This window comes from Lithobates pipiens, unplaced genomic scaffold, assembly GCF_037356315.1.
Source record: "Lithobates pipiens isolate NorthernLeopardFrog02 unplaced genomic scaffold, aLitPip1_a1.2 Scaffold_19, whole genome shotgun sequence".
Lineage (NCBI taxonomy): Eukaryota > Metazoa > Chordata > Amphibia > Anura > Ranidae > Lithobates > Lithobates pipiens.
In genome coordinates this window covers 417,718,606-417,743,655 of record NW_027507764.1, presented here as the reverse complement: position 1 = coordinate 417,743,655, position 25,050 = coordinate 417,718,606, and positions in this window count along the sequence as shown.

Sequence of the window (25,050 nt, the reverse complement as noted above, 5' to 3'; positions counted from 1 at the left end):
CACACAAAAGTGCTGAAAAAGTGAACCAATCACAGATGAGTGAGAAACAGACTCCTTAATCCCAGCCGGTGACTAGATCCAAAATGAGCGATACACCAAAAGTGAGTAGTGATAACCCATACCGACTCCACATGACCATATTGCAATGGTCTCTTTAAGGGCTGCGGCAAAATTCTCAGATATCCCCAAAAACTCCTCAAAACGGCTCACAAACCAGGTATTGATATGGCAATCACGCCACTCATAAAAGAAGAACAAAAGATGCCTCCATAGTGTAATCGTTCTAAACACTTTTATTGGGTAAATAAAAGATTGCACTTACAGAAAAGCATCAAGTTAGTGTGTAGCATCAATAATGGAGATCGCGTTTATGGAAACGGTACATAGATGATGTACTTCTCCTCTGGGAGGGTGATCTACCCTCCCTGGAGGCTTTCTTTTTGAGGCTTAATTCGAATGATAGGGGTATTAGCCTTCAATATGTCAAACAGAAATTCACTTTCTAGATTTAAATATATCGGTAGTATATGGTAAATTAATCACCACTACCTTTTTCAAGGAGACAGATTGTAATGCCTATATTCCGCTAAGCAGTTGTCATCATGCTTCTTGGTTGGGAGCGGTCCCCAGGGTCAGTCCAGCGGATTAGGCGAAATTGTACCAACATTGTAGACTATCAACAAAAGGCTCAAGTTCTAAAAGATAGATTTCTTGAGAAAGGATATGGTGAGGATGATATTAATGAGGTCATCGCCCAAATGGGTAATATGGATAGGGATAAAATGCTTGACACTACTAGAAGAGCTAGACAAGTTAATGAAGGGTTTGCATGCTCCTTTGTGACACGATACTCTAATCAGCACTTTTCTGTCAAAAAGATTTTTAATAAATACTGGAACCTTTTGAAGAATGATACACTACCTGACCGTCCGATTATTATCTACAAAGGAGCTCCTTCTATACGTCATATGATTGCCGCAAATGTAATTGATCCCCCCAAGACAATTCACTTTCTAGATTTAAATATATCGGTAGTATATGGTAAATTAATCACCACTACCTTTTTCAAGGAGACAGATTGTAATGCCTATATTCCGCTAAGCAGTTGTCATCATGCTTCTTGGTTGGGAGCGGTCCCCAGGGTCAGTCCAGTGGATTAGGCGAAATTGTACCAACATTGTAGACTATCAACAAAAGGCTCAAGTTCTAAAAGATAGATTTCTTGAGAAAGGATATGGTGAGGATGATATTAATGAGGTCATCGCCCAAATGGGTAACATGGATAGGGATAAAATGCTTGACACTACTAGAAGAGCTAGACAAGTTAATGAAGGGTTTGCATGCTCCTTTGTGACACGATACTCTAATCAGCACTTTTCTGTCAAAAAGATTTTTAATAAATACTGGAACCTTTTGAAGAATGATAAAGTTCTTGGGCCTACACTACCTGACCGTCCGATTATTATCTACAAAGGAGCTCCTTCTATACGTCATATGATTGCCGCAAATGTAATTGATCCCCCAAGACTATTTCTTTTTCCAGACCATGAATGGTTCTACCCTTGCAGAAAATGTGAGGTCTGTGGAATTAACTCCTTTAGGGGGCGTAGGTGTGAGAATTTTCTACTCAGACTAATAAAATCTATAATATAGGGTCTTTTATCACATGTACGTCCGAATATGTTGTGTACATGATACAGTGCCCATGCTCTAAACAATATATCGGTCGCACGAAAAGAGCTCTGCATGTGTGTCTTTCCGAGTATATAGGAAATATCAGGCGTGGATTTAGTAAACATAATCTATTGAGGCACTATGCTAAGTATCATGATAAAATAACTGAAAGAGACTCTATTTGTGGCCCTGGAAAAATTGCAGCCCCACTGGAGGGGTACAAATAGAGTCAGAGCCATTTCTAGGCTTGAGACAAGATAGATATTTGAGATGCAGTCTTTTGTGCCCCACGGCCTCAATGTTGAATGGGACATTAATTATTTTATTAATAACTCCTGATTTTTTCAAACAAAATAAATATTTTTTTTTTATTTATATATTTTTATAATTATATATCTATTTTTATTTATATTTATTTTTTGATTAATTGATGAGTGTTGATTAAATGTCATTTGTTTTTTTTATTTTTTGTATTAACGGTGACCCACTGTGCTTCTTATAGCTATTTTCCCATATTTACAATTTTTCTCATTTGATTCGTAACCACTAGATAGCGTTAAATTGTTTTTAGTATTGGTTGCCAGCTGTCAAAATGGCGGCGCCTATTTGTTTATTTGGATTGCCAATATCTAAGATGGCGGCGGTCCGTTGTTTATATGGAGCGGCCAGTACATAAGATGGTGGCGCCCATTTGTTTATCCTGAACTGCCAGCTTCTAAGATGGCGCCATGGGGGTATTTAAATCTTCAGCATGTTGACAGCATTACTTAGCCAATCCCCAGACGACGTCCCTTCGTGACGAAATGCGTAGGGTGGGGCCAGTGACGCTGACGTCATAACTCTGTTTTTGAGATTGATGGGCAACAGGATCACAACGGGAAGCGAGTGCAGATGCCGAAATCTCCCCTTTTATTGATGTTACACGCTAACTTGATGCTTTTCTGTAAGTGCAATCTTTTATTTACCCATTAAAAGTGTTTAAAACGATTACACTATGGAGGCATCTTTTGTTCTTCTTTTATGAGAGGCATGATTGCCATATCCATATGGTTTGTGAGCCGTTTTGAGGAGTCGTTATAAGGTTTTTGGGAATACCTGAGAATTTTGCCACAGCACTTAAAGAGACCATTGCAATATGGTCATATGGAGTTGGTAAGGGTTATCACTACTCACTTTTGGTGTATCACTCATTTTGGATCTAGTCACCGGCTGGGATTAAGGAGTCTGTTTCTCACTCATCTGAGATTGGATTGCTTTTTCAGCACTTTTGTGTGGATTATCTTTTTGTGCACTACCAACTACCTCACTTTGTATCGGACTTTATTTATTTCACTTGCTTAGTATATGACTGTTTGTTATTAGAGCAAAGGTTTTTTTTTTCACTTATGAATTTTGGTGGGTGTCTGCTTTAGTTTTAATTTTTCAGGGATTTTTCACCACTACTTGGATATTTTTTTCATTTCATTTATTTATCTAAAATTTTTACTTCATGTCACCTTGAATGGTCTTTTTTTTATTTTATGTCACTTTAGTGAGATTATTTTTTTAATAAGTATATCAATAATTTTATTTATTTATTCATTTAATTAATAAATTCATACGATCGTTGTACAAAAGTTTCCACTCAACATGTTTAGCTAGAACTGTGGCTTCTTCAGGAGACTTATAGGTCTTTGCACACAATATCACTATAGGTGAAAAAAATATATACGTTCATAAATACGTAGATAAATACCTTGGTGGTCTGTAAATCACTTCAGAAAAACTTCATTTTTCATATACCGTATATACTCGAGTATAGGCCGACCCGAATATAAGCCGAGGTCCCCAATTTACCCCCAAAAAACTGGAAAAAATTATTGACTCGTGTATAAGCCGAGGGTGAGACATGCCTGTCCATCCCTGTGTGTCGTCCATCCCTGTGTGTGTCCATGCATCCGTGTGTGTGTGTGTCCATGCATCCGTGTGTGTGTGTGTGTGTCCATGCATCCGTGTGTGTGTGTGTGTCCATCCATCCCTGTGTGTGTGCATGCATCCGTGTGTGTGTGTGTGTGTGTGTGTGTGTGTGTGTGTGTGTGTCCATGCATCCGTGTGTGTCCATCCATCCCTGTGTGTGCATGCATCCGTGTGTGTGTGTGTGTGTGTGTGTGTGTGTGTGTGTGTGTGTGTGTGTGTGTGTGTGTGTGTGTGTGTGTGTGTGTGTGTGTGTGTGTGTGTGTGTGTGTGTGTGTCCGTGCAGCCTACCTGTGTCCAGCCTGCCTGTGTCCGTCCAGCCTGTGTCCGTCCAGCCTGTGTCCGTCCAGCCTGCGTCCCGTCCCGGCCTGCGTCCCGGCCTGCGTCCCGTCCCGGCCTGCGTCCCGGCCCGTCCCGCAGCTCTTCGTCGGTGGCCATTCTAGGATTCAAAAGCCGCGCCTCCGTCGGTGATAGGCGGAACACTCAATTTCCCACTGACTGCTGGGAAATTGAGTGTTCCGCCTATCGGATGTCCGTGATAGGCGGAACACTCAATTTCCCAGCAGTCAGTGGTCCGCCTATCATGGACGTCCGCTCATCCTCATACTACGGACGAGGATGAGAGGACGTCCGTGATAGGCGGAACACAGACTGCTGGGAAATTCAGTGTTCCGCCTATCACAGGCGAAGGCGGAGACGGAGGCGCGGCCTTTGAATCCTAGAATGGCCGCTGTCTGTCTGCTCGACACGCTGATCGGGCAGACAGACAGCGATGACTCGAGTATAAGCCGAGGGGGGCACTTTCAGCCTCAAAAAAGAGGCTGAAAATCTCGGCTTATACTCGAGTATATACGGTATATACATATACAAACAAAATATAATCATATATAGGTCATCTGATGAAGAGGTTCTTTAGCTGCTAAGATTTGGTTTTACATTATGAGGTTTATATAAACCCTCTTTGCATATCTAACCCAATATACCTACCATATCCGAGAGTCTGGTTGTGAAAATAGGAAGATTTTTAAATCCAGTAACCATCTTTGCCATGGTTGGAAGGGTCAATACTTATATAACAGCTTGATAGAAGAGGACTATCTCTAATATATAATATATTATATATAATAATATATAATGCCAACCAACTGGCAATTCGTAAAAAAAATTTGGTTCATACATTTTACCATTGGGCAACAAAATTTGCTTCACTTTCCAAATGTATTGGCAAAAGTTGCATATTCTGCAAGGAGCAGTACCCGTAATTTTGGGGCATTCCTTTTTACCTAGAGTGGAGTGGTGCCTGTGGACTAACTGATCCTTTAGGGATTCCGATCTGCTAAAAGTTATTTCTGGATAGTCTTTTTTTTTTTTTAAGTTTTTATTGAAAATTTTCAGGTATACAATAGCATTAACATTATATCAACAACAGTTACCGTATATACTCGAGTATAAGCCGAGATTTTCAGCCTCTTTTTTGAGGCTGAAAGTGCCCCCCTCGGCTTATACTCGAGTCATCGCTGTCTGTCTGCCCGATCAGCGTGTCGAGCAGACAGACAGCGGCCATTCTAGGATTCAAAGGCCGCGCCTCCGTCTCCGCCTTCGCCTGTGATAGGCGGAACACTGAATTTCCCAGCAGTCTGTGTTCCGCCTATCACGGACGTCCTCTCATCCTCGTCCGTAGTATGAGGATGAGCGGACGTCCATGATAGGCGGACCACTGACTGCTGGGAAATTGAGTGTTCCGCCTATCACGGACATCCGATAGGCGGAACACTCAATTTCCCAGCAGTCAGTGGGAAATTGAGTGTTCCGCCTATCACCGACGGAGGCGCGGCTTTTGAATCCTAGAATGGCCACCGACGAAGAGCTGCGGGACGGGCCGGGACGCAGGCCGGGACGGGACGCAGGCCGGGACGCAGGCCGGGACGGGACGCAGGCCGGGACGGGACGCAGGCCGGGACGGGACGCAGGCCGGGACGGGACGCAGGCTGGATGGACACAGGCTGGACGGACACAGGCAGGCTGGACACAGGTAGGCTGCACGGACACACACACACACACACACACACACACACAGGGATGGATGGACACACACGGATGCATGGACACACACACACACACACACACACACACACACACACACACACACACGGATGCATGCACACACACAGGGATGGATGGACACACACACACACACGGATGCATGGACACACACACACACGGATGCATGGACACACACACACGGATGCATGGACACACACACACACGGATGCATGGACACACACAGGGATGGACGACACACAGGGATGGACAGGCATGTCTCACCCTCGGCTTATACACGAGTCAATAATTTTTTCCAGTTTTTTGGGGGTAAATTGGGGACCTCGGCTTATATTCGGGTCGGCCTATACTCGAGTATATACGGTATATAATGATGGCTACGAGTAGAATACATTCTGTTACAGATAATAAATAACATGTAGCTTCTAATTTTAGCCCTGAGTCTCGGGCCTTGCCAAACAGCAACATCAAGTGTCTTGAGCTACTGAGCATGTTGAACCAAGAGAGATGGTAGGATCAGTTATGAGACCCCTTGAGAGGGGGCAGGTGTCTCTGTATAGTCTTTTATATATTTGGAAATGGTGTCATCTGCCTTTAGAAGGTACCAACATTTTCTCATAATTTTTTTAACCTAATAAGCTGTCCAGAGTATCGTGTGATTAGTCTTACATTTTGACTTTCTGCTCTCGTTCGTTAAGATAAATCATAAAAGACTCAAAAAACCCTCCATAGCGCCATGTTCCGATATTGGGGCTCACTGCAGGCCATTTGGTGCCAAAATATTCCCGATCCCACCCGCTAAGGTCCTCCATAATGCAAATATGTTGCATTAGTTTGGCTTTGAATTATCAACCGATGCTGGTGTTCTATGTGGATTGAGTACATTAAGTGTAGCCGGTCCTTATGTGAATTGGTTCTGCCCTCTCGTGGAGAGTTTTCTTTATCACATGCACTTCTCTCTTTATATTTATATTAGAATATGTAAGTTCAAAGATGTCCACGGTTGCTTTGCTTTAAGCAATATGAGAGTGTGCTGTGTTTGGCAGTCTGTTACTAATATAGGAGTGATTAGGGGGAGTGGCAGTGGGAGATAAATGGTCCTCTGCCTCCTTGTTTATTTCCCCTTTCTTCATAAGCAACTATACATGCTTGTACTAGAATGAGGTGGTTTAAAGATGGCTGCGGCTACTTTGCACATGCACGGAATGTCACTTTGTGTTTTGTAATACATGCTAGTGTTTGAATGAGAAGGTTTAAAGATGGCTGTGGCTGTTGTTTTGTGAATGCGTGGAACGCCGCTTTGTGTCATCTGGGGTCGTGATTTGAGCGATAGCCCATTCTTGCTTTAGCTGAGATTAGTGGGAGTGACAGGGAGCGAGGAATGAGCATCTGCATCTTGGCGGTGACTTCATATGTAAATGTGGGATTAACAAGTTTACTCTTTGTCTGTCTGTTGAGGTTCTATTTATATTACGGTGTGAGATGATTATATGAGGAATTTAAATGCATTTGTTGTGCATGGATAGAGGATATCTAAATTCTTATAGCTGTTTTCATGATTTCCTAGAGAGGTAGTCCTCATCTATCAAGCTGTTATATTATATTTTGAAGTATTGACCCTCCCAACAGTGGCAAAGATCGTTACTGGATTAAAAATAAACAAAATGCAGTGCTATGTTATATTTTGCTCACTCAGGTGAAAAAACATATATAATTGCTATGGGCAGGGGATCCCCCTGAGGAAGACATGTGATCGCCCTGTGTTGTAATGTGTAGGGGAGGGGCCAGGACGGTGAGCTAGCTCTGATTCACACAAGCCTGCAAGCCATTTGGAGAGGATTTTAACATTGTATGTTTTATATAGCCTGTATTGTACATTGTGTTTTTTTTATATAGCCTGGTGCACTGCAAGCACCTATAAAGTGGGAGTACCTTGATGTTTACCTAAAACAAATGTCTATATTTAAACGATATTGCACTATCTAGCCTCTTTTGTATTTTAAATTGAGGATACCGTCTTTGGATTATACCTGGGGGGAGGGGGGGCTGTAAATCATGCTACTTAGAGCCCGGAGGTGGTTCAGCTGCTATAGTGGACCAAACTTAATTATTGTGCAGTCACAAAATTGGAGGAGAGCACAGTCACACGGGGGGGGGGGCGCACGTGTGTGAAGTCACAGTTGATATTATTTAGATCATCATCACAGAGTCACTTTATGGGACATTATATATATATATTTCACTGTGGATTTGCTGAAAATAAGTTTTGAATATATATATTTTTTTTTTTCACTGTGGACTTACTGAAATTAAGAATATTTGATATTTTGATGTTTACTTCAATTTTTCCTATTTCTTTCACTGGGCACTTGCTTGACAACAAGTAATTTCATGTATATATTTTTTCATCATTTATATTCTTTGTTTGGGAACTCAAGTTGCTCTAAAGCCCCTTACACACTATTAGATTATCTGCTGATTTTTTCCTTCAGGTTTACCAAAACCATGTAGTACAAGGGCCTGCCTGACTGCATACACATTGAAACCCCTAAGGTTTGACCTCATATTATATGGTTTTGGTAAATCTGATGGAACAAAATCAGCAGAAAATCTGATAGTGTGCATGGGGCTTAACATTCACTGGCATATTGCCCACGGCAACTATATATATTTTTTCACCTGAGTGAGTGATATATCACATAGTGCTGCATTTTGTTTATTTTTAATATTTTATAGATACATTGAGTGTGAATATTCTTAGCGGCTGTGGATTGGTTCTCCTATGTTTAAAACATTTTTTGGACACTCTGGTAGCTCGCAAGTGTAAGGGCTTACCTAGATTGGAGTCCATGTTGCAGAGATGTAGGCTCACCCTTGCAAATAAACACAGCCCACAGTAACAAACAGATAAGCTACCTGGGCTGTGAATCTGTGCACGGGGGCTTGACAGGAATTTGCCAAAGGATTGTCCAGGTAAAGCCGTAGTCAGGGATTCCAGAAGACAGAATAAACGATATACAAGCCAGGGTCGGTAGCCGGGGTCAGTCTTGGAACTCAGGAACCTTTGGCAACAAGAGACAATGAACTGACAAAGCCCTCAGAGTGAGGCAGTGTTTTATACCCTAGCTGATTAGGTAACCTGCCACAGCTGATCCAAGAGTGAAAGGTACAAACAGAATTGCCCACAGTACTAATGCAAAACTAGACATGGCTGGAAAGCAGGCAGAATAGAACTGAGGTGTGGCTCAGAGGTAAGGTAACGGGAACAACTACTGGCAGTCATGAGTTCAATACCACCCAGAGCCACTTGAGGCGTGACTACACCTGGCTGTCCAAAATACACGGTAAAAAATTGTACATTGTAAAAAATACAATACTTCTCTTTAAAGACTGAAACAAAGGGGAAGCCCAGAACTGAGACCCTATATGAGCTCTCAGAGAGAACTACTGCTGTCATCCCTAATGCAGAAGAGCACACAGTCACTAGGATCCTTAGCTCAGGTCAGTACTCACAAGGTCCCAGGGCAGATACACACCTTCTAGCATCCACCAGACACTCTTCAGTGTTCTCCAGATTAGATCCTTAGCAGTGAAATTGCTTAGTTAGCTCCAATAATAATTAGGAATAGGCCCCCCAGCTCTGCTATACCTAGGACCTTTATGAACATCGGCAGACTTCAGCAGAACTGCCTTAAAAGGGGCAGCAGCCCCTGAGACTGGGGACTTCTTCAGTAGGATAAGAGCTTTAAAGAGGTAAAACTAACAGGAAATTCATTGTGGGGGTATGCTATAGGCCCCGTAACATTAAGGAAAAGGAAAATACCCATCTCATCTACTTTCACAGTTAGAGATAATGGGAAGGCAGGGCAATGTTATACTCATGGGAGACTTCCATTAAACCTGATGCTGATTGGGCAGACAATATTGCTCACTCAATTTAGGCTCAGCATTTCTTGAATGTATTGCAGGACTATTTTATGGTGGAAGCCACAACTAGAATATGATTAGTAATAACAGCAGAACATTCAAACAACCAGGACCCTTTTTAAGGCAGAGCAAAAGGGGCAGCTGCCCTGGGCCCCATCATTATTGGTGGGGCCCAAAGCAGCTGCCTCATACTTTTCAACTATACCAGTTTAAATTCACTTATCCCTTGAAGTTTTAGTCCCGTACTGTGTCATTATATCTCAGTGTGAAGTTATGTTGCTGCTGCCCAGCTCTGCCCTCTTGCTATGTACAGATGACTCATCTGCAGACTCTGTGTTTACATAATCTGCATTGATATGTAAAAAGTCAAGGACCGCTGCATTGATGTGTAAATAGAGGCGGCCTATTTTTTTTTCTCCAGTGTTTTGTTATAGTAAGTCTGGCTGATAGAAGGAGATTGGCTACAAACTAACAATAGGAAGGAGGGTAATGGTCAATTCCCAAGTTTAAGAGAGCCAGACTTGAATTAGGGAGAGTGAGAATGGCTGAAATTTCTGATAGAAATTGGAAAATCTTCTGCTAGAAGCTTGAATATTGAATAATTCTTCAGGACCACAAGATATGGAACAGATTTCCTGTTAGACCACAGCTTCTCCAGCATAGAGAGGAGCCATCGTGATACAACTTGGCTAGTTTGTAGGGCATGAGGTACCATCTCATAATAACTTTTATAGCCAATTACCAGTGGTTTACACAGTGAGTTATGCTATAAGTATAGAGTATAGCTTGCGACCAATGTGAATTGGTAAAGGATGAGTTTAGATCATCTTCCCAATTAAGTATGTATTTACTTTGAAAGAACACAGATTTGTCATGCAACAAATTGTACAGCACAGATATACCTTTTTGGTGTCTATTATTGCAAGATATAATGTGCCAGATCTTGGGGTGAAGATGCATTGTCAGAATTGGAGAAGACACCAGAAAGCGTCTAATGCATAATAGGGTGAAATATGCAGTACTGGGTAAACAAAAACTCTTGAGGAAATTTTTCGGGATATCACGTTTGCAGTTGACAAGAAGGTCCTCAACTAAGTGGATACCACAGCAAACCCAATCGTCTATAACCAAGTTTGGAACTAAGGTTTCTAATAATTTGATAGGAAAACAAACTGACTCAGGGTGTTCTTAATTTCGGATGGAATGGTTGAGTGTTCTCCAGGCAAGGATGGATGCTCCAGTGGTGGGAGTAACATCAGTAAGTGGAGTTGATTTCCAGTAGTATGTGAGCAGCAGATTCCCTAGTGGGTTGGTGTTGGTAAGGTGTTTCTCAATGTCAACCCATAGAGGAGTATCTTCTTTGGAAAAACAAGGTTTCAGTTGGTTTGCATGCATTGCTGTTAGGTAGTTGTAAATGTCAACCATCCCCATTCCTCCAACTTTTCTATATTGGGCCAATAAGGTGTGGGAGCATTGAGCCATCTTCCCTTGTCAGATATATTTTTTGAGTACAGTGGAGATGGAAGACAGATATGGATGTGGAGTGGGGACTTGTAAGGTTCTAAAGAGGTAGAGGGTTTGTGGCAGAACGATCATTTTTAAAGGCCGCCAGTCTGCCTGCCAACAACATATCCACATGCGCCAGATTGCTAAGTTCCTTTTCTAATTTGGAAATAAAGGGTTTGTAATTCACTTGGAGGGAGTAATGGGATTTTCCAAATTCTTGATGCTTTTTTTCTGCCCATGTATATGGGAAGATTCTCTGTAATGATGATACTCTGGAGTGGGAAATACCCATACTCAGAACTAGGGATTTACTAAAGTTCACTTTATAATAGGAAACTGAACTAAATTCCCTCAAAAGTATGTGGACCTGAGAAAGAGATGTTTCGGGATTGGCTAGCATAAGTATGATGCCAGCGAAGGAAAATCCTGTAATTTGAGAGTGAGAGCAGATGCTTTCCGCCAATGGCTCAATCATCAAATTAAAAATTGAAGGTGACAAAGGGCAGCCTTGACAGGTGCTGTTTGAGATGTCAAAAGAAAATTAGAGGTATAATCCTTAGGCCGAGGGAGAGAAGCAAAGAGCTAATATGGCTGATAAAATGTTGCCCTGGAAGCTGAATTTAATAAGAACCTGACGCATGTAGATTACTGACAAAATTCCTCTGTGCAAACCTTGCCGCCCACTGCTATGCCTGTCTGCCTGTAGAAGAGCAGGTACTTCATCTGAAGAAAGAAAACAAATGCAGCTAACCATTTCATAGTACTGCTTATATGCAATATATTTCACTTTTGTTCTTGGGCTTAGGTATACACTAAGAACCAACACTTTTCTTTGTTATCTAAAATTATTTTAGCTTATTTACTTTAAATGCATGTGTGCATCTGTCTACATATAAGTTGCTAGTGTTAGATAATATCATGGAAAGATGTTGTCAGACCTTCCTTTTGGTATCACTAGCCAAAGTTACAGCAGGTGTAGTAATGCCTTAATAGAATTAGAGTGAACTTATAGCCTTTTTATTGAATTTTCAAAGTATATGTGAAAATGATCAGCTAAAATGTAAATGATCAAATTAAATATGTCATTTTTTTAAGTATAGCTTGATAATTATGAGTGTGCATGGAGCAGTCAAACTTAATAATTTCCTTCCTTTATAAATAAGCAGGTGTTGCTTCCTGCTAATCCTCTTATCTCACTGATAAGCTCAGTCTGATTGTAAACAATAGACTTTTTGAGGTCTATAAAGATGTGAAACGCTTACAATACACCTGCCTAGGGTGCAATTGGCACATTAAAGTTCAGAGCAAGAAAAAAGAAATTTTTTACTAGAAATATAATGTAATTTAGTAATGCTGACGTGCTGTATTGAATTAAATAAAGCTTGGTTTTTAATGATGGATCCACTTAAAGTGGTTGTAAAATCAGAAGGTTTTTATCATAATGCATTATATGCATTAAGATAAAATTCCTTCTGTGTGCAGCAGCCTCCCTCAGCCCCCCTAACTTACCTGAGCCCATCTCGATCCAGCAATGTAGCAGGAGTGTCTTGGCTGCCCGGAATCTCCCTCCTCATTGGCTAAGACAGCAGCATGGTGCCATTGGCTCCTGCTGCTGTCAAAGTCAGTGAGCCAATTAGGTGAGAGAGGGGATGGGGCCAAACCACGGCTCTGTGTCTGAATGGACACACAGAACAGCAGCTCGGCTTCCGGTGCCCCCATAGCAAGCTGCTTCTGTGGGATCACTTGGCAGGGAAGGAGGGGTCAGGAGCGTCAGTAAGGGACCCAAGAAGAGGAGGATCGGGGCTGCTCTGTGCAAAACCACTACACAGAGCAGGTGAGTATAACACGTCTGTTATTTTTAAACAAAATAATCCAATACTTTAGTAACACTTTGAAGCTAGAATAAAATATCTGCACAGGATGATAATTAAGCTTTATAATTAAAGGGAAGCTTGTTCTTATTTTTAGATTTTTTCTTAATTTGGTCAGTGCAACAAGACATGGTTTATGGGGAAAAGTAAAGCAGTAATCCAGATTTCTAAGGTGTATATATATAAATTTAATCTGTAGTAGAATAGCCACATATAATCATTAGAGTTCTTCTAACAAGATCAGTTTTTGAGGAAAACATTTTAAATCTGTACTTTGGCAATGCTTTTTAAAAGCATTTGTTTTAAAAGGCTGCTACCACAAATGCAGAGTCTGGAGTAGCATTGAAGGTATAGGCAAGATGTAAGTGAAACCTATTCAAAAAGACCTGAAACAAAACCCTAACTCAGTATTGCAGGAATTTCAAGCCTACTATAAGAATCTACTGTATATGACGATAGGAATGTTACTGACCAGCTAGAGTTCAACGACTTTGTGGACCAACTTCCCATCCCAATGCTAACAGACGACCATAGAGGCCTTTTAGATAAGGAAATTACGGTGGAGAAGGTTTTGGTGACCATTAAGCCAGCCCCGTTTGCCAAAGTTCCAGGTCCAGATGGGTTTACGACCCGATATTATAAAAAAATGCTCCTATATTGGCCCTCTCCCTAACACAATTCTTTAAAGCCATCGAAATGGGTGGCCCAATAGAAGTGGACACAAACAGAGCATTCATTACTCTTATTCATAAACCTTACAAGGACCACAGTGTTGTCGCTAACTACCGTCCCATATCTTTAATTAATACCGACCTGAAGGTATCCACTAAAATTCTGGCAAATAGACTGTTGACATTTCTGATAAGCTACATACACCCTGACCAGGTGGGTTTTCTGTCGCATGGACAGGCAGCTGACCAGGTACGCAGAGTGATTGTAGTGTAGTGTATCTATACTTCACTCTTCCTAGGATGGCAGAACGAATAGGACTGGGATGCTGCTGTCCATTGATATCCGCAAAGCATTTGACTCTCTCTTGTGGCCCTTCCTTTTCAAAGTGTTGAAAAAGTGGAACTTCGGTCCCAAATTCTTGGCTTCTCTGCAATTTTTATACAGCTCACCCACGGCCCAGATAATTTTATGAGGCCATAGATCGGACCCGATACCCACTTCATCATGCACTAGGCAGGGATGTCCGTTATTCCCCATACTGTTTGCCATAGCCATTGAAACCCTGGCGATAACAATATACATCAGAATGCAGACATTTTAGGGGTTGAGAGTGGGGGGAGAAGTAATAAGTGGCCATATTTGTGAATGATTTGTTGCTGTTCATCACCTCCCCTCATACCACTTAACCAAACCTATTGTCTCTTCTGAACCATTTTAGAAAAATCTCGGGGCTCATAGAAAATCAAGATAAATTAAAGGCATTGAATGTTAATTTAGAGAAAAGGGGAAAGAGATCCCAAGAATTCCTTCAAAGAGAAACAGCAGGTATTATCAAAAATATATATCTTTAATGACAAATCCCACATTGATTGATTAAAATAATATGTATAAAATCCACCACATTCAATGGAGTGTAGAAAGGTGTCTTCAACCAATGTCTCAGGATACCCCTTCTCCAAGAATTTTAGTTTAAGCCTATTGCTTTGTGAGATATAGTTCTCTTGGTGGGTACAATTGTGCTTAAGGTGACAGAACTGGCTCTTAGGTATGTTCTGCACCCAGCAAGGATGTTGGCAGCTCTGGTAATGCAAATAAGAGTTTCCTGCTGTAGGTTTTGTATAGTTCTAGGTCTAGAAAGGCTCGTTTGTCCAGGTCGCACACAGAGGTAAAGGAGAATCCCATATCGTTGTTGTTACAATGTTGGACAAAATTCTCCACCTGAGTGGCTGAGTGGCTGGTCCATCCCATATAATGACAATATCATCAATATATCTGACATAAAAACAAGCGCTGAGTTTATTTTTTGTCTGTTTTTATCTGGATAATTGTCTGAACTGTGACTTCCCAATGTTTATGACGTTATTGATGTCTCATATTTAGTCTATAGCTCAATGCGAGCGGGCTCTCTTTATATGTGCTTATGCCCATGTACCGATTCCAGGCCTTGTGGAAGGCCTAATCTGATTGCCAAGTTCTTCTTTTGTTCCCCCCTCCCCATTTATGTACCAATTTTGTTAGATGTACAGAGCAAGCGAGGACTGTTCACCACTCTGTTAAGTGATCATTTACTTCTTGTTTTTTTCAAACATATTAATAAAATACGATTGAAACAAAAATACCTAAAACAGCAGTGGTTAAGGATTGGCAGTGGACCCAGGTCTTGGAAATCTGTTTTTGTGTTAAGGTATGTAGTACATTTTTTTTTGTGCATTTTGTGGTCTATCAGGGAGCTTCGTCTAGGCTGTGTGTTGGCTAGTGTTTTCCAAGCATTGAGTGTATTATCTTAGTCGCGTCCTGTGTTGAGTCTGTTCCAGCAAGGCAGGCTAAAGTTAACATTCTATGTTAAGAATGTCTAATACCTGGCCAATCAGCTGGCTTGGGGGGCCTGCTGTGCATGCTGAGAGCTTTTAAATATCCTGCCAGTAATCTTCCCTCCAGAGGATGTTGTTGTAACACCAGTCTTGCTCTTAGGCCTTGGGACCGAAGGGTGCGGGGTGCTGCAGAAATCTCTCCTCCTGGGAGGCCTCTCTAATAATATTGGCTATAATGTTGTGCTGCAGGCTGCAGAGGCCTAGAGGAAACAGGTTGCAGAGCAATCCCACAAGGTAATGGAGAAATATCTCTAGTAAGGAGGAAATACACAAGGAACCTTCCCTTGCTGTCCTGCCTTGAACCTCAAGTCTGAGTTATGACATGAAGACAGGGAGACATTCTAAAAACATCCATCAGGGGCTAGCTAATAAAGCCCAGTGAGAGTAGAACCTAGAAATGTCCTCCCCCCTCCTCTACAATCATTGGCACATTTATTGGTGGGGAGCATGTAATTGGTTTTGACACTTCCGTTTGGACAACCTAGGTGAAAGTTCTCCTCTCCCCTCCCTTCCCTGTAGTCTCCTGGGACATGCACAGTGGTAAGCTGGCTGTGAACCTGCCAGCTGTCACAGCCAGCTGCCCACAGCTAAGATGCTGGGACTGAAAAAAGTGGAAAAAAATTGTTTAGTGAGCACAATATTGAATCCTGGAAAAGACGAGTGTCTGTTTACTAAAAGTCAGAATTATAAAAATTTTCAGAAATATGACTGGAGCTCCTCTTTGAACTGGGTACACACTATAAGTTATTTTTTGTTCAACCCAGCAAGCTGAACAAAAAAAGAAAACTCAGAGATTGCCTTACTAAAAAAAGGGATGATAGTACAGTGATCTTCCCCTCTGTGTTATTGTATTTTGACAAAGGGACTGCCCCCCCAATGCCCCAGAACAAACACACTAATCAGGCCAATGGCTGCCAGTGATGATTGAATGCTGGTTTTCCAACATGTCCATTTGACAGAAGCCAACCGAGAGACAGTTGTCCACACGGGCCGAATGTCATGTCGAACCATCTGATTTACTAGGCTTTACATATATAATCAAGAAAACCATAGACTGTGTTTTGAGTGTATGCATGCATGTAGTCTGTGTTCCATTTTACCTTCCTTCCCATATTATTATGCACATGTGTGTATGAGGTATATTCTAATGCAATTGCTACTTTTGGCCACAAGATGGAGACAGAGAGATGCTGACTTGTCCTTCCAGAAAACTCAGAGACACAGAGCACACTGGGAAAAGGGGGAGTTTCAGGAAGTACTGAGGCGATGGAAGAGAGGGAAGTACTGTTTGAAGTTACTGAAGTTGTTTGAAAGAGAGAGAGAGGTTTTCTACACAGCACTACAGTGAGAGTGCTGACAAGAGACTGAAGAGAGGGAACGCTGAGGTGATTGAAAGAGAGAGAGACAGACTTCCACACAGGACTACAGAGAGAGTGCTGACAACAGAAGAAGAGAGAGTGGAGGAGAGGTGACAGGACTGTGTGATGAAACTCCATCTGAAAGAAGGAGAGAGCGCCACGCTGTCTAGCGGCACCTGCTAGCCACTCTTTTTCTGAGACTGTGAGAGTGCTGACAGGAGGCTGAAAGGGGCCAGGAACAGTGACAACTACATGGTTTGCCACTGTTCAGCCCGAGCACCCTGCTCAGCAATTCAGTGCTGCCCAACAGACACAATCCACACTGCTTCAGGGATTGCAAGGGATTGCAATATCCATCCAGGTGTTCAGTCGGCCACTTTCCAGTCACCTTGCAAGTTTAGCTATCAGCCACCCTGATCGGCCGACAGGAGGTAATCTGGTGCCTTACAACATTGCTAGGAGCCTGAACCAGCATTTGGAATTTCCATCATGTCATCGCACAGAGAATTGGTGAGTGGGTGAAAACCCAAAACGTCCTTAACAGGCACTAAATGCAGACACTTATTCCCTTTTCTAGTGTCAGAGGATGCTTGTTTGGAGCTACCACTTTTAGCCATTCTGTTCTTACCAATCACTACCTAACGGGATTTCCAAGAGGATTACTGTCTCACTTTGCTTGATTAAACATACGGTACTTTCTTTCAAAGGGTCCCAACATTTGTTAGCAGAAGATACTAGTACTCTTCAACCAGGGGGTCCCTTACAGAATTATGCTTACTATACCTGTTAACCCATTTATTATTTTTGCATAGTTACTTTCAATGGTGCTTGTGGCCCAGAAGAAGCTGAGAAGTTGACAAATCTTCTCTCCTCCCTCTCAGAGTCTGTGTTATGGGCATATAGATCACTGCCTTTTCTAAATTTACAGTTGCTAAGTATTGAAGGTTGTCTTTTCTAATGTATTAATTATTTTCAGAAAGGTTTAACAGTGTTTTAAGCTTCCATATGATTTAAACCGTGATAATATATTCAAATTGTTTATCTCTACCGAGTGTGTGTCTGTTTTTTGGTGATAATCCACAGCCAGGATAACAGTATTTTCCATGTGTGTCCTTAAATGTGTTTGCAGTAATTTTATTTAACCAAGTGTGCCAGAGGGGCTGATGTCATTCTTGAGTTGAGGCGGAGATCAGAGAATACAAATTCACCAAGCGGCTCCTTCGGGGGTGGCGCTACAAGTGCAACAAATTTTAAAAATCCAAAGCAAAGTCCATCAGTCTAATGAACCTGAGGACAAGAACTTCACCCTGAGAGAAGTACGCCTAGAACATTTTTCACCAAGTAAGTGGATCTGGGATATTAATAATGCAGCTATTGGATTGTTGAAAAGTCATATAACTCCTGCTTGTGAAAAGGGCTATACATTAAGTAATTTAAGGTATGGAACAGGAGATAATGGTGTGATTTTGTGCTGCAGACAAAAAAATTTTGTTTAAATATTTAAATTTGTCAGGGTAGTGAGCTAAGACAGAAAGATATACAGTATATACAGCTGTGCTCATAAGTTTACATACCCTGGCAGTATTTATGATTTCTTGGCCATTTTTCAGAGAATATGAATGCTAACACAAAAAAAAATTTCACTCATGGTTAGTGTTTGCCTAGAGCCATTTATTATCAATCAACTGTTTACTCTTTTTATATCATAATGACAACATAAATTACCCAAATTACCCTGATCAAAAGTTTACATACCCCAGTTCTTAATACCACGTATTACCCCCTTTAACATCAATGACAGCTTGAAGTCTTTAGTGGTATTTGTGAATGAGGCTCTTTATCTTCTCAGATGGTAAAGCCCATTCCTCTTGACAAAAAGCCTATACATTCTTGTGCTGTTTTGCATGAACTGGACGTTTGAGATCTCTCCAGAGTGGCTCAATGATATTGATGTCAGGAGACTGAGATTGCCACTCCAGAACCTTCACTTTTTTCTGCTGTAGCCAATGACCGGTCGACTTGGTGTTTTGGATCATTGTCATGTTGGAATGTCCAAGTACGTCCCATGAGCAGCTTCCTGGATGATGAATGCAAATGTTCCTCCAGTATTTCTTGATAACATACTGCATTCATCCTGCCAACAATTTTGGTCAAATTTCCTGTGCCTCTGTAACTCACACATCCCCAAAACATCAACGATCCACCTCTGAACCTTTCATCATAGGCCTTGTTGACTCCTCTACAAATGTAGCGTTCATGGTTGTGGCCAAAAAGCAAAATTTTGGTCTCATCACTCCAAATTACTTTGTGCCAGAAGGTTTGAGGCTTGTCTCTAAGCTGTTTGACATATTGTAAACGGGATACTGCATTTGCATAGTAATGGCTTTCTTCTGGTGACTGGACCATGGAAATCCATCATCCTTCAAACGCCTCCTTATTGTGCATCTTGAAACAGCCACACCACATGTTTTCAGAGAGTCCTGTATTTCACCTGAAGTTAGTTGTGGGTTTTCTTTGCATCCCAAACAATTTTTTGGCAGTTGTGGCTGAAATTTTAGTTGGTCTACCGGACCGTGGTTTCGTTTCAACAGAACCCCTAATTTTTCACTTCTTGATTGGAATTTGAACACAGCTGATTGGCATTCTCAATTCATTGGATATCTTTTTTATATCCCTTTCCTGTTTTATACAGTTCAACTACCTTTTCCCAGCAGATCCTTTGACAATTCTTTTGCTTTCCCCATGACTCAGAATCCAGAAATGTCAGCACACCAATCTCTCTAGCTACCCCTAAATAAATCTAATTTTTGATACAGCCGTGATGAAGGGGAGTATTTTCTGACCCCTAAATTGCATTGTCACTTGCTTTATTATAAATAACGCTGGCTTTTTGTACTTCACACTTCTCCAGTTTCTCTTTTGCCTCCACTCTCTTTGCCACCACTCCTCTCACTTTCTTCTTTGCTTGGCCACACCTGAGGATTCGTTATGATTCCCTGTTAACTTTGGTTTGAGAGCTGCCTCAATCAAGTATCCTTCTTAGATGGATGTATGAACTTGGGATACATGTTGAGATTTCTGCATCTGATCCTATGTGACAATATACAATGGTGATGACAGGTACTTTTTATGTAATCAATAAAAGTCTATATAGATGATGCTTCATCAATATCCAGCAAGGAGTGCCTTCAGGACTAAGCAATGCACAAAGAACCTTTGCCAATATCCTACTGTACATCTGCTAGTCTTCCAAAAAGAACATATAACTTTGGTGAGCTTGAAATTTTCCTATACCTTGAAAAACAATTATTTTCTTATTTTTGTCCTAGTCATTAAACAGCATTTACATAAAAAATACATTTATTTAGACTGTAAAATGTTGTCAATACTATAGAAAGTATAAAGTTTTCCATGAAAACTGTAGAAAGTTATAATAATGCTAATCATATAGATAACTGTAAAAAATACAATAGCAGAAACAAACAAATGACGATTCTCAAATTATGTTTTTTTCCTCTTTTGCACATGTTATCTAAGAAAATCAATCTTCATACTAACTACTATTTATTTTTAGACATCTTAATACCACTAAATACATTTCAAATAGATTTTTTATGTAATGGGTGTAGGAAGGAAAATCCTCCTCAAACTGACGACACTTCTGTTATGTGTGGGTGACTTATAATGGATAATTTCACTGAATCTATATTGAAACATAATTCAATTTACTCAACTGTTACTGTAGAAACCACAAAGGTTTCCCTGGCTTTACTCCTGTACTCATAAAGAAAAATGGATGAAATGACTAGACAATATTTTATCTTGAAAAAACTATCCTTGCTTTTAATATACTAGATTATATATATATATATATATATATATATATATATATATATATATATATATATATACATACGTATACACACACACAATATCTCACAAAAGTGAGTACACCCCTCACATTTTTGTAAATATTTTATTATATCATTTCATGTGACAACACTGGACAAATGACACTACACAAGTAGTGAGTGTACAGCTTATATAACAGTGTAAATTTGCTGTTCCCTTTAAAATAACTCAACACACAGCCATTAATGTCTAAACCAGCGTTTCTCAACTCCAGTCCTCAAGGCTCCCCAACAGGTCATGTTCTCAGGATTTCCCTTAGATGAAACAGCTGTGGTAATTACTAAGGCAGTGAAACTGATCAAATCACCTGTGCAAAATAATGGACAGCCTGAAAACATGACCTATTGGGGCGCCTTGAGGACTGGAGTTGAGAAACACTGGTCTAAACCACTTACAACAAAAGTGTCCCCCCCCCCCACCCCCCCACTAATTGAAAATTTCCAAATTGGGCCCAAAGTGTCAATATTTTGTGTGGCCACCATTATTTTGAAGCACTGCCTTAACCCTCTTGGACATGGAGTTCACCAGAGTTTCACAGGTTGCAACTGGAGTCCTCTTCCACTCCTCCGTGACAACATCACGGAGCTGGTGGATGTTAGAGACCTTGCGCTCCTCCACCTTCCGTTTGAGGAAGCCCCACAGATGTTCAATGTGGTTTCGTTCTGGAGACATGCTTGGTAAGTCCATCACCTTTACCCTCAGCTTCCTTAGCAAGGCAGTGGTCATCTTGGAGGTGTGTTTGGGGTCGTTATCATGTTGGAATACTGCCCTGAGGCCCAGTCCCCGAAGGGAGGGGATCATGCTCTGCCTCAGTATTTGACAGTACATGCTGGCATCCATGGTTCCCTCAATGAACTGTAGCTCCCCAGTGCTGGCAGCACTCATGCAGCCCCAGACCATGATACTCCCACCACCATGCTTGACTTTAGGCAAGACACACTTGTCTTTGTTCTCCTCCGGACCTGGTTGTCACTACACATGCTTGCCACCATCTAAACCAAGTAGGTTTATCTTGGTCTCATCAGACCACAGGACATGGTTCCAGTAATCCACGTCCTTAGCCTGCTTGTCTTCAGCAAACTGTTTGAGGGATTTCTTGTGCATTATCCTAGAAGAGGCAGCCTTGAGGGACAACAACCATACAGACCAATTTGATGCATGTGTCAGGTAGGTGAGTGCATGTGTCAGGTAGGCGAGAGTAATGGTCAGGTAGGTGAGTGTAATGGTCAGGTAGGTGAGTGTAATGGTCAGTGCATGTGTCAGGTAGGTCAGTGTATGTTGCAAAGTGTATTCTGAGCACCACACATTCCTTAACCCTGCATTCTGAGCGAATCTGGCAGAATCATACATTTTTGGTCCCTTAGGGCTCAGTCAGAGGGATGATCAGTCCCATCCTTTGTACAGAGCTGCTGGTAAGTTTAATTCTGTGTTGGCACTTTGAAATAAATAAGACCATGGCACCAGTTGCACTTACACACTGATAGAGCGGGGACAGGACATTCCTGAAAGCTTCCATGGTGCCAGTATAAAGTTGTCTGAGAGAACAAAACTCCAACTGACACACCCTATCGAACAAAAGCAGGACTCTCCCAGCCAGAAGCAGTTGGAACCTTTAGATAGGAAAGTCGGGGCTTCTGGTAAATCACAGACAGAGCAACAGCTAGCCTATCTTTCAGGAGACTTCCAGGTTGATGGCCGAACGCATCAGTGGGATACGTGCCTCTCTGGAGGATCAGAAAGATGATGAAGTGACGCCTAACCCTGTGAAGGCACAGAAGACACACTCTGGGTCGCTTGCAGGAAGTAACTATCTCGAAAGATTTCCGCATTAAAGGGCAGATAGGAGAAAAGGGACAGAAGGACAAACTGTCTTACACCAGTCTCCTACACCAAGTAGAGTTATGCTGCGTACACACGAGCGGACTTTTCAACATCCAAAGTCCGACGGACTGATTCCGTCAGACTATTCGATCGTGTGTGGGCTACAACGGACTTTTGATTCGCCAAAGTCTGACGGACTTTAGAATATGGAACATGCTTCAAATTTTTCCGACGGAACTCCGCCGGACCCGGTCCCTTCGAAAAATTTGCTTGTGTGTATGCTATTCCGACGGACTAAAACCGACGCTAGGGCAGCTATTGGCTACTGGCTATGAACTTCCTTATTCGAGTCGAGTCGTACGTCATCACGTTCGAATCCGTCGGAGTTTAGTGTGATTGTGTGTGGCCAAGTCCGCTCAGTCGAAAAGTCCGTCAGAACTCTGTCAGAACTCTGTCAGAACTCCGGCAGAACTCCGGCAGAACTCCTTCGGAAGTCTGTCGGACATAAGTCCTCTCGTGTGTACGGGGCTTTAGGGTTACAGAAAGGATATCTGGAATCCAAAATTAGAGAGGCTGTAATTCATGCTATCAGCCCAGGTTCAAGTGTCAGAGACATGTTAGAGAGAAAGGCTGGAATGGCTTTGAACCAGTTAATGAGGATACTGAAAAGTTACTATAAGGAGGAAGACACTGCTGAACTGTATCATAGACTGATGAATAGGACTCAGGATAGTAAAGAGACTCCTCCAAACTTCCTATTCCAGGCTATTGAGCTCAAAGACCGCCTGCTGTCTGCAAGTCAGGAAGAAGGAATTCGAGAACACTTTGGAGCGGAGTTAATTCAGAGGAAATTCCAGAGATCTGTGACTACATGATTGAGGAGTGATAGTATTAAGATGGCTCTGAAGCAGTATTTGGAAGATCCCTCCACTCCAGATGAGGTACTCATAGAGAAGGTGAATGAAGCAGATAAGATGGAGATGGAGAGGGACCAAAACAGAGGTAGCTTCAATCCCCTAACACCTCAAGTGCTAACGTGCTGCAGGTAGATGTCCCCTCAGACGTCTGGGAACTCAGTGTACTGACAGCAGGCACTGAACAAGGATCATGGCTTTCACCTACTCACCACCTTTCCGCAAGTCAGACTGGGCTGGAAAAGTTACTCCAGACCCAGAAAGAAATACTAGAGATGATGACAATGTTGATGACTCATCTGGCGAAGTCCCAGATAGAAGAAGTCTTGTCACAAAAGGCTCTGGTAATCTCTAACTGCCCCACAAAACCAATGCAGAGAATCTGTTTTAAATGTGGAGTAGTAGGACATCTTAGGCAAGTGTGCCCAAGTCCAGTAGCTGAGACAAAGTTCAAGCATCCAGCGGAAAACTTCAGAGGGCCCCAGTGAAGGAGTCGACTGGGCGCCCGGTTGCTGTAATTAAATCCACACCGACGCCCATGCCTCAAATTTCAGGGGGTGCAGAGAAGCAATGGTGAAAGAGACCCCCAAAACCTAGGTTGAAAATACAGGCCACCAAGCAGGCCAAAGGCACCACATTCAGTGGGATACCCCCCAAGCTGGTGCGACCCTCCCCTATTGTCCCCATTCAAGTTGAGGGGATCTATACAAATGCACTGCTGGATACCGGAGCCCAAGTGACTTTACTGTACAGGGACTTCTACGACCGACATCTCAAGCACCTGTCGCTACAGAACTTAGAGGAACTGGAAATATGGGGGTTAGGCACTCAGAACTTTCCATATGATGGCTACCTGTCGGTCAGACCCACGTTCGACCCAAGTACAGCAGGAGAGGCTGAGACGTTTGACACCTTGGTCGTAGTGTGCCCTCGCCCCCCAGGGGCCGACAAAAGTTCCCTTTTTATTGGAACAAATACAGACTTGGTGAGAAGGCTTCTTACACCACTAGTACTCCAGAAGGGACCCCCCTAACAAGATACATCCGATGTTGGTGCAGACATACCGAGATCTAAAGCAGGAAGAGGAGGCTCCTGAAGAGGGAGTGGGGAAAATCTGGCTCTTGGATAGGGGAAAGAAATGGATCCAGCCCGGTGAAGTAGCCTGCCTGAGAGCTCTTGTCAAGTGGAGTTGGAAGAAGCCAGGTCCTTTTGTTGTCCTCGAGGATATAATCAGAAAGACAAGAAGGGGTTAGAACTTATGCCAGAAGTGTTGCCCACCAGGACATTGAAGAGGACTCACGGCCGGGTTTCAGTCACTGTCCGTAACGTAGAAGCTGTGCCATTAGGAGTGCCATTCAGATTATTGTTGGGGCAGGTTAGTCCAGCAACCCCAGTCTCGGCATGTAGCCTGAAGGAAGGATTAGCAGCAGAGATCCCTCAAGAAGAGTTCTGTCTCAAGAACTTACCCCTGCCTGGAAGGAAAGAGCTAAGGCTCAACTTTTAAAATGGG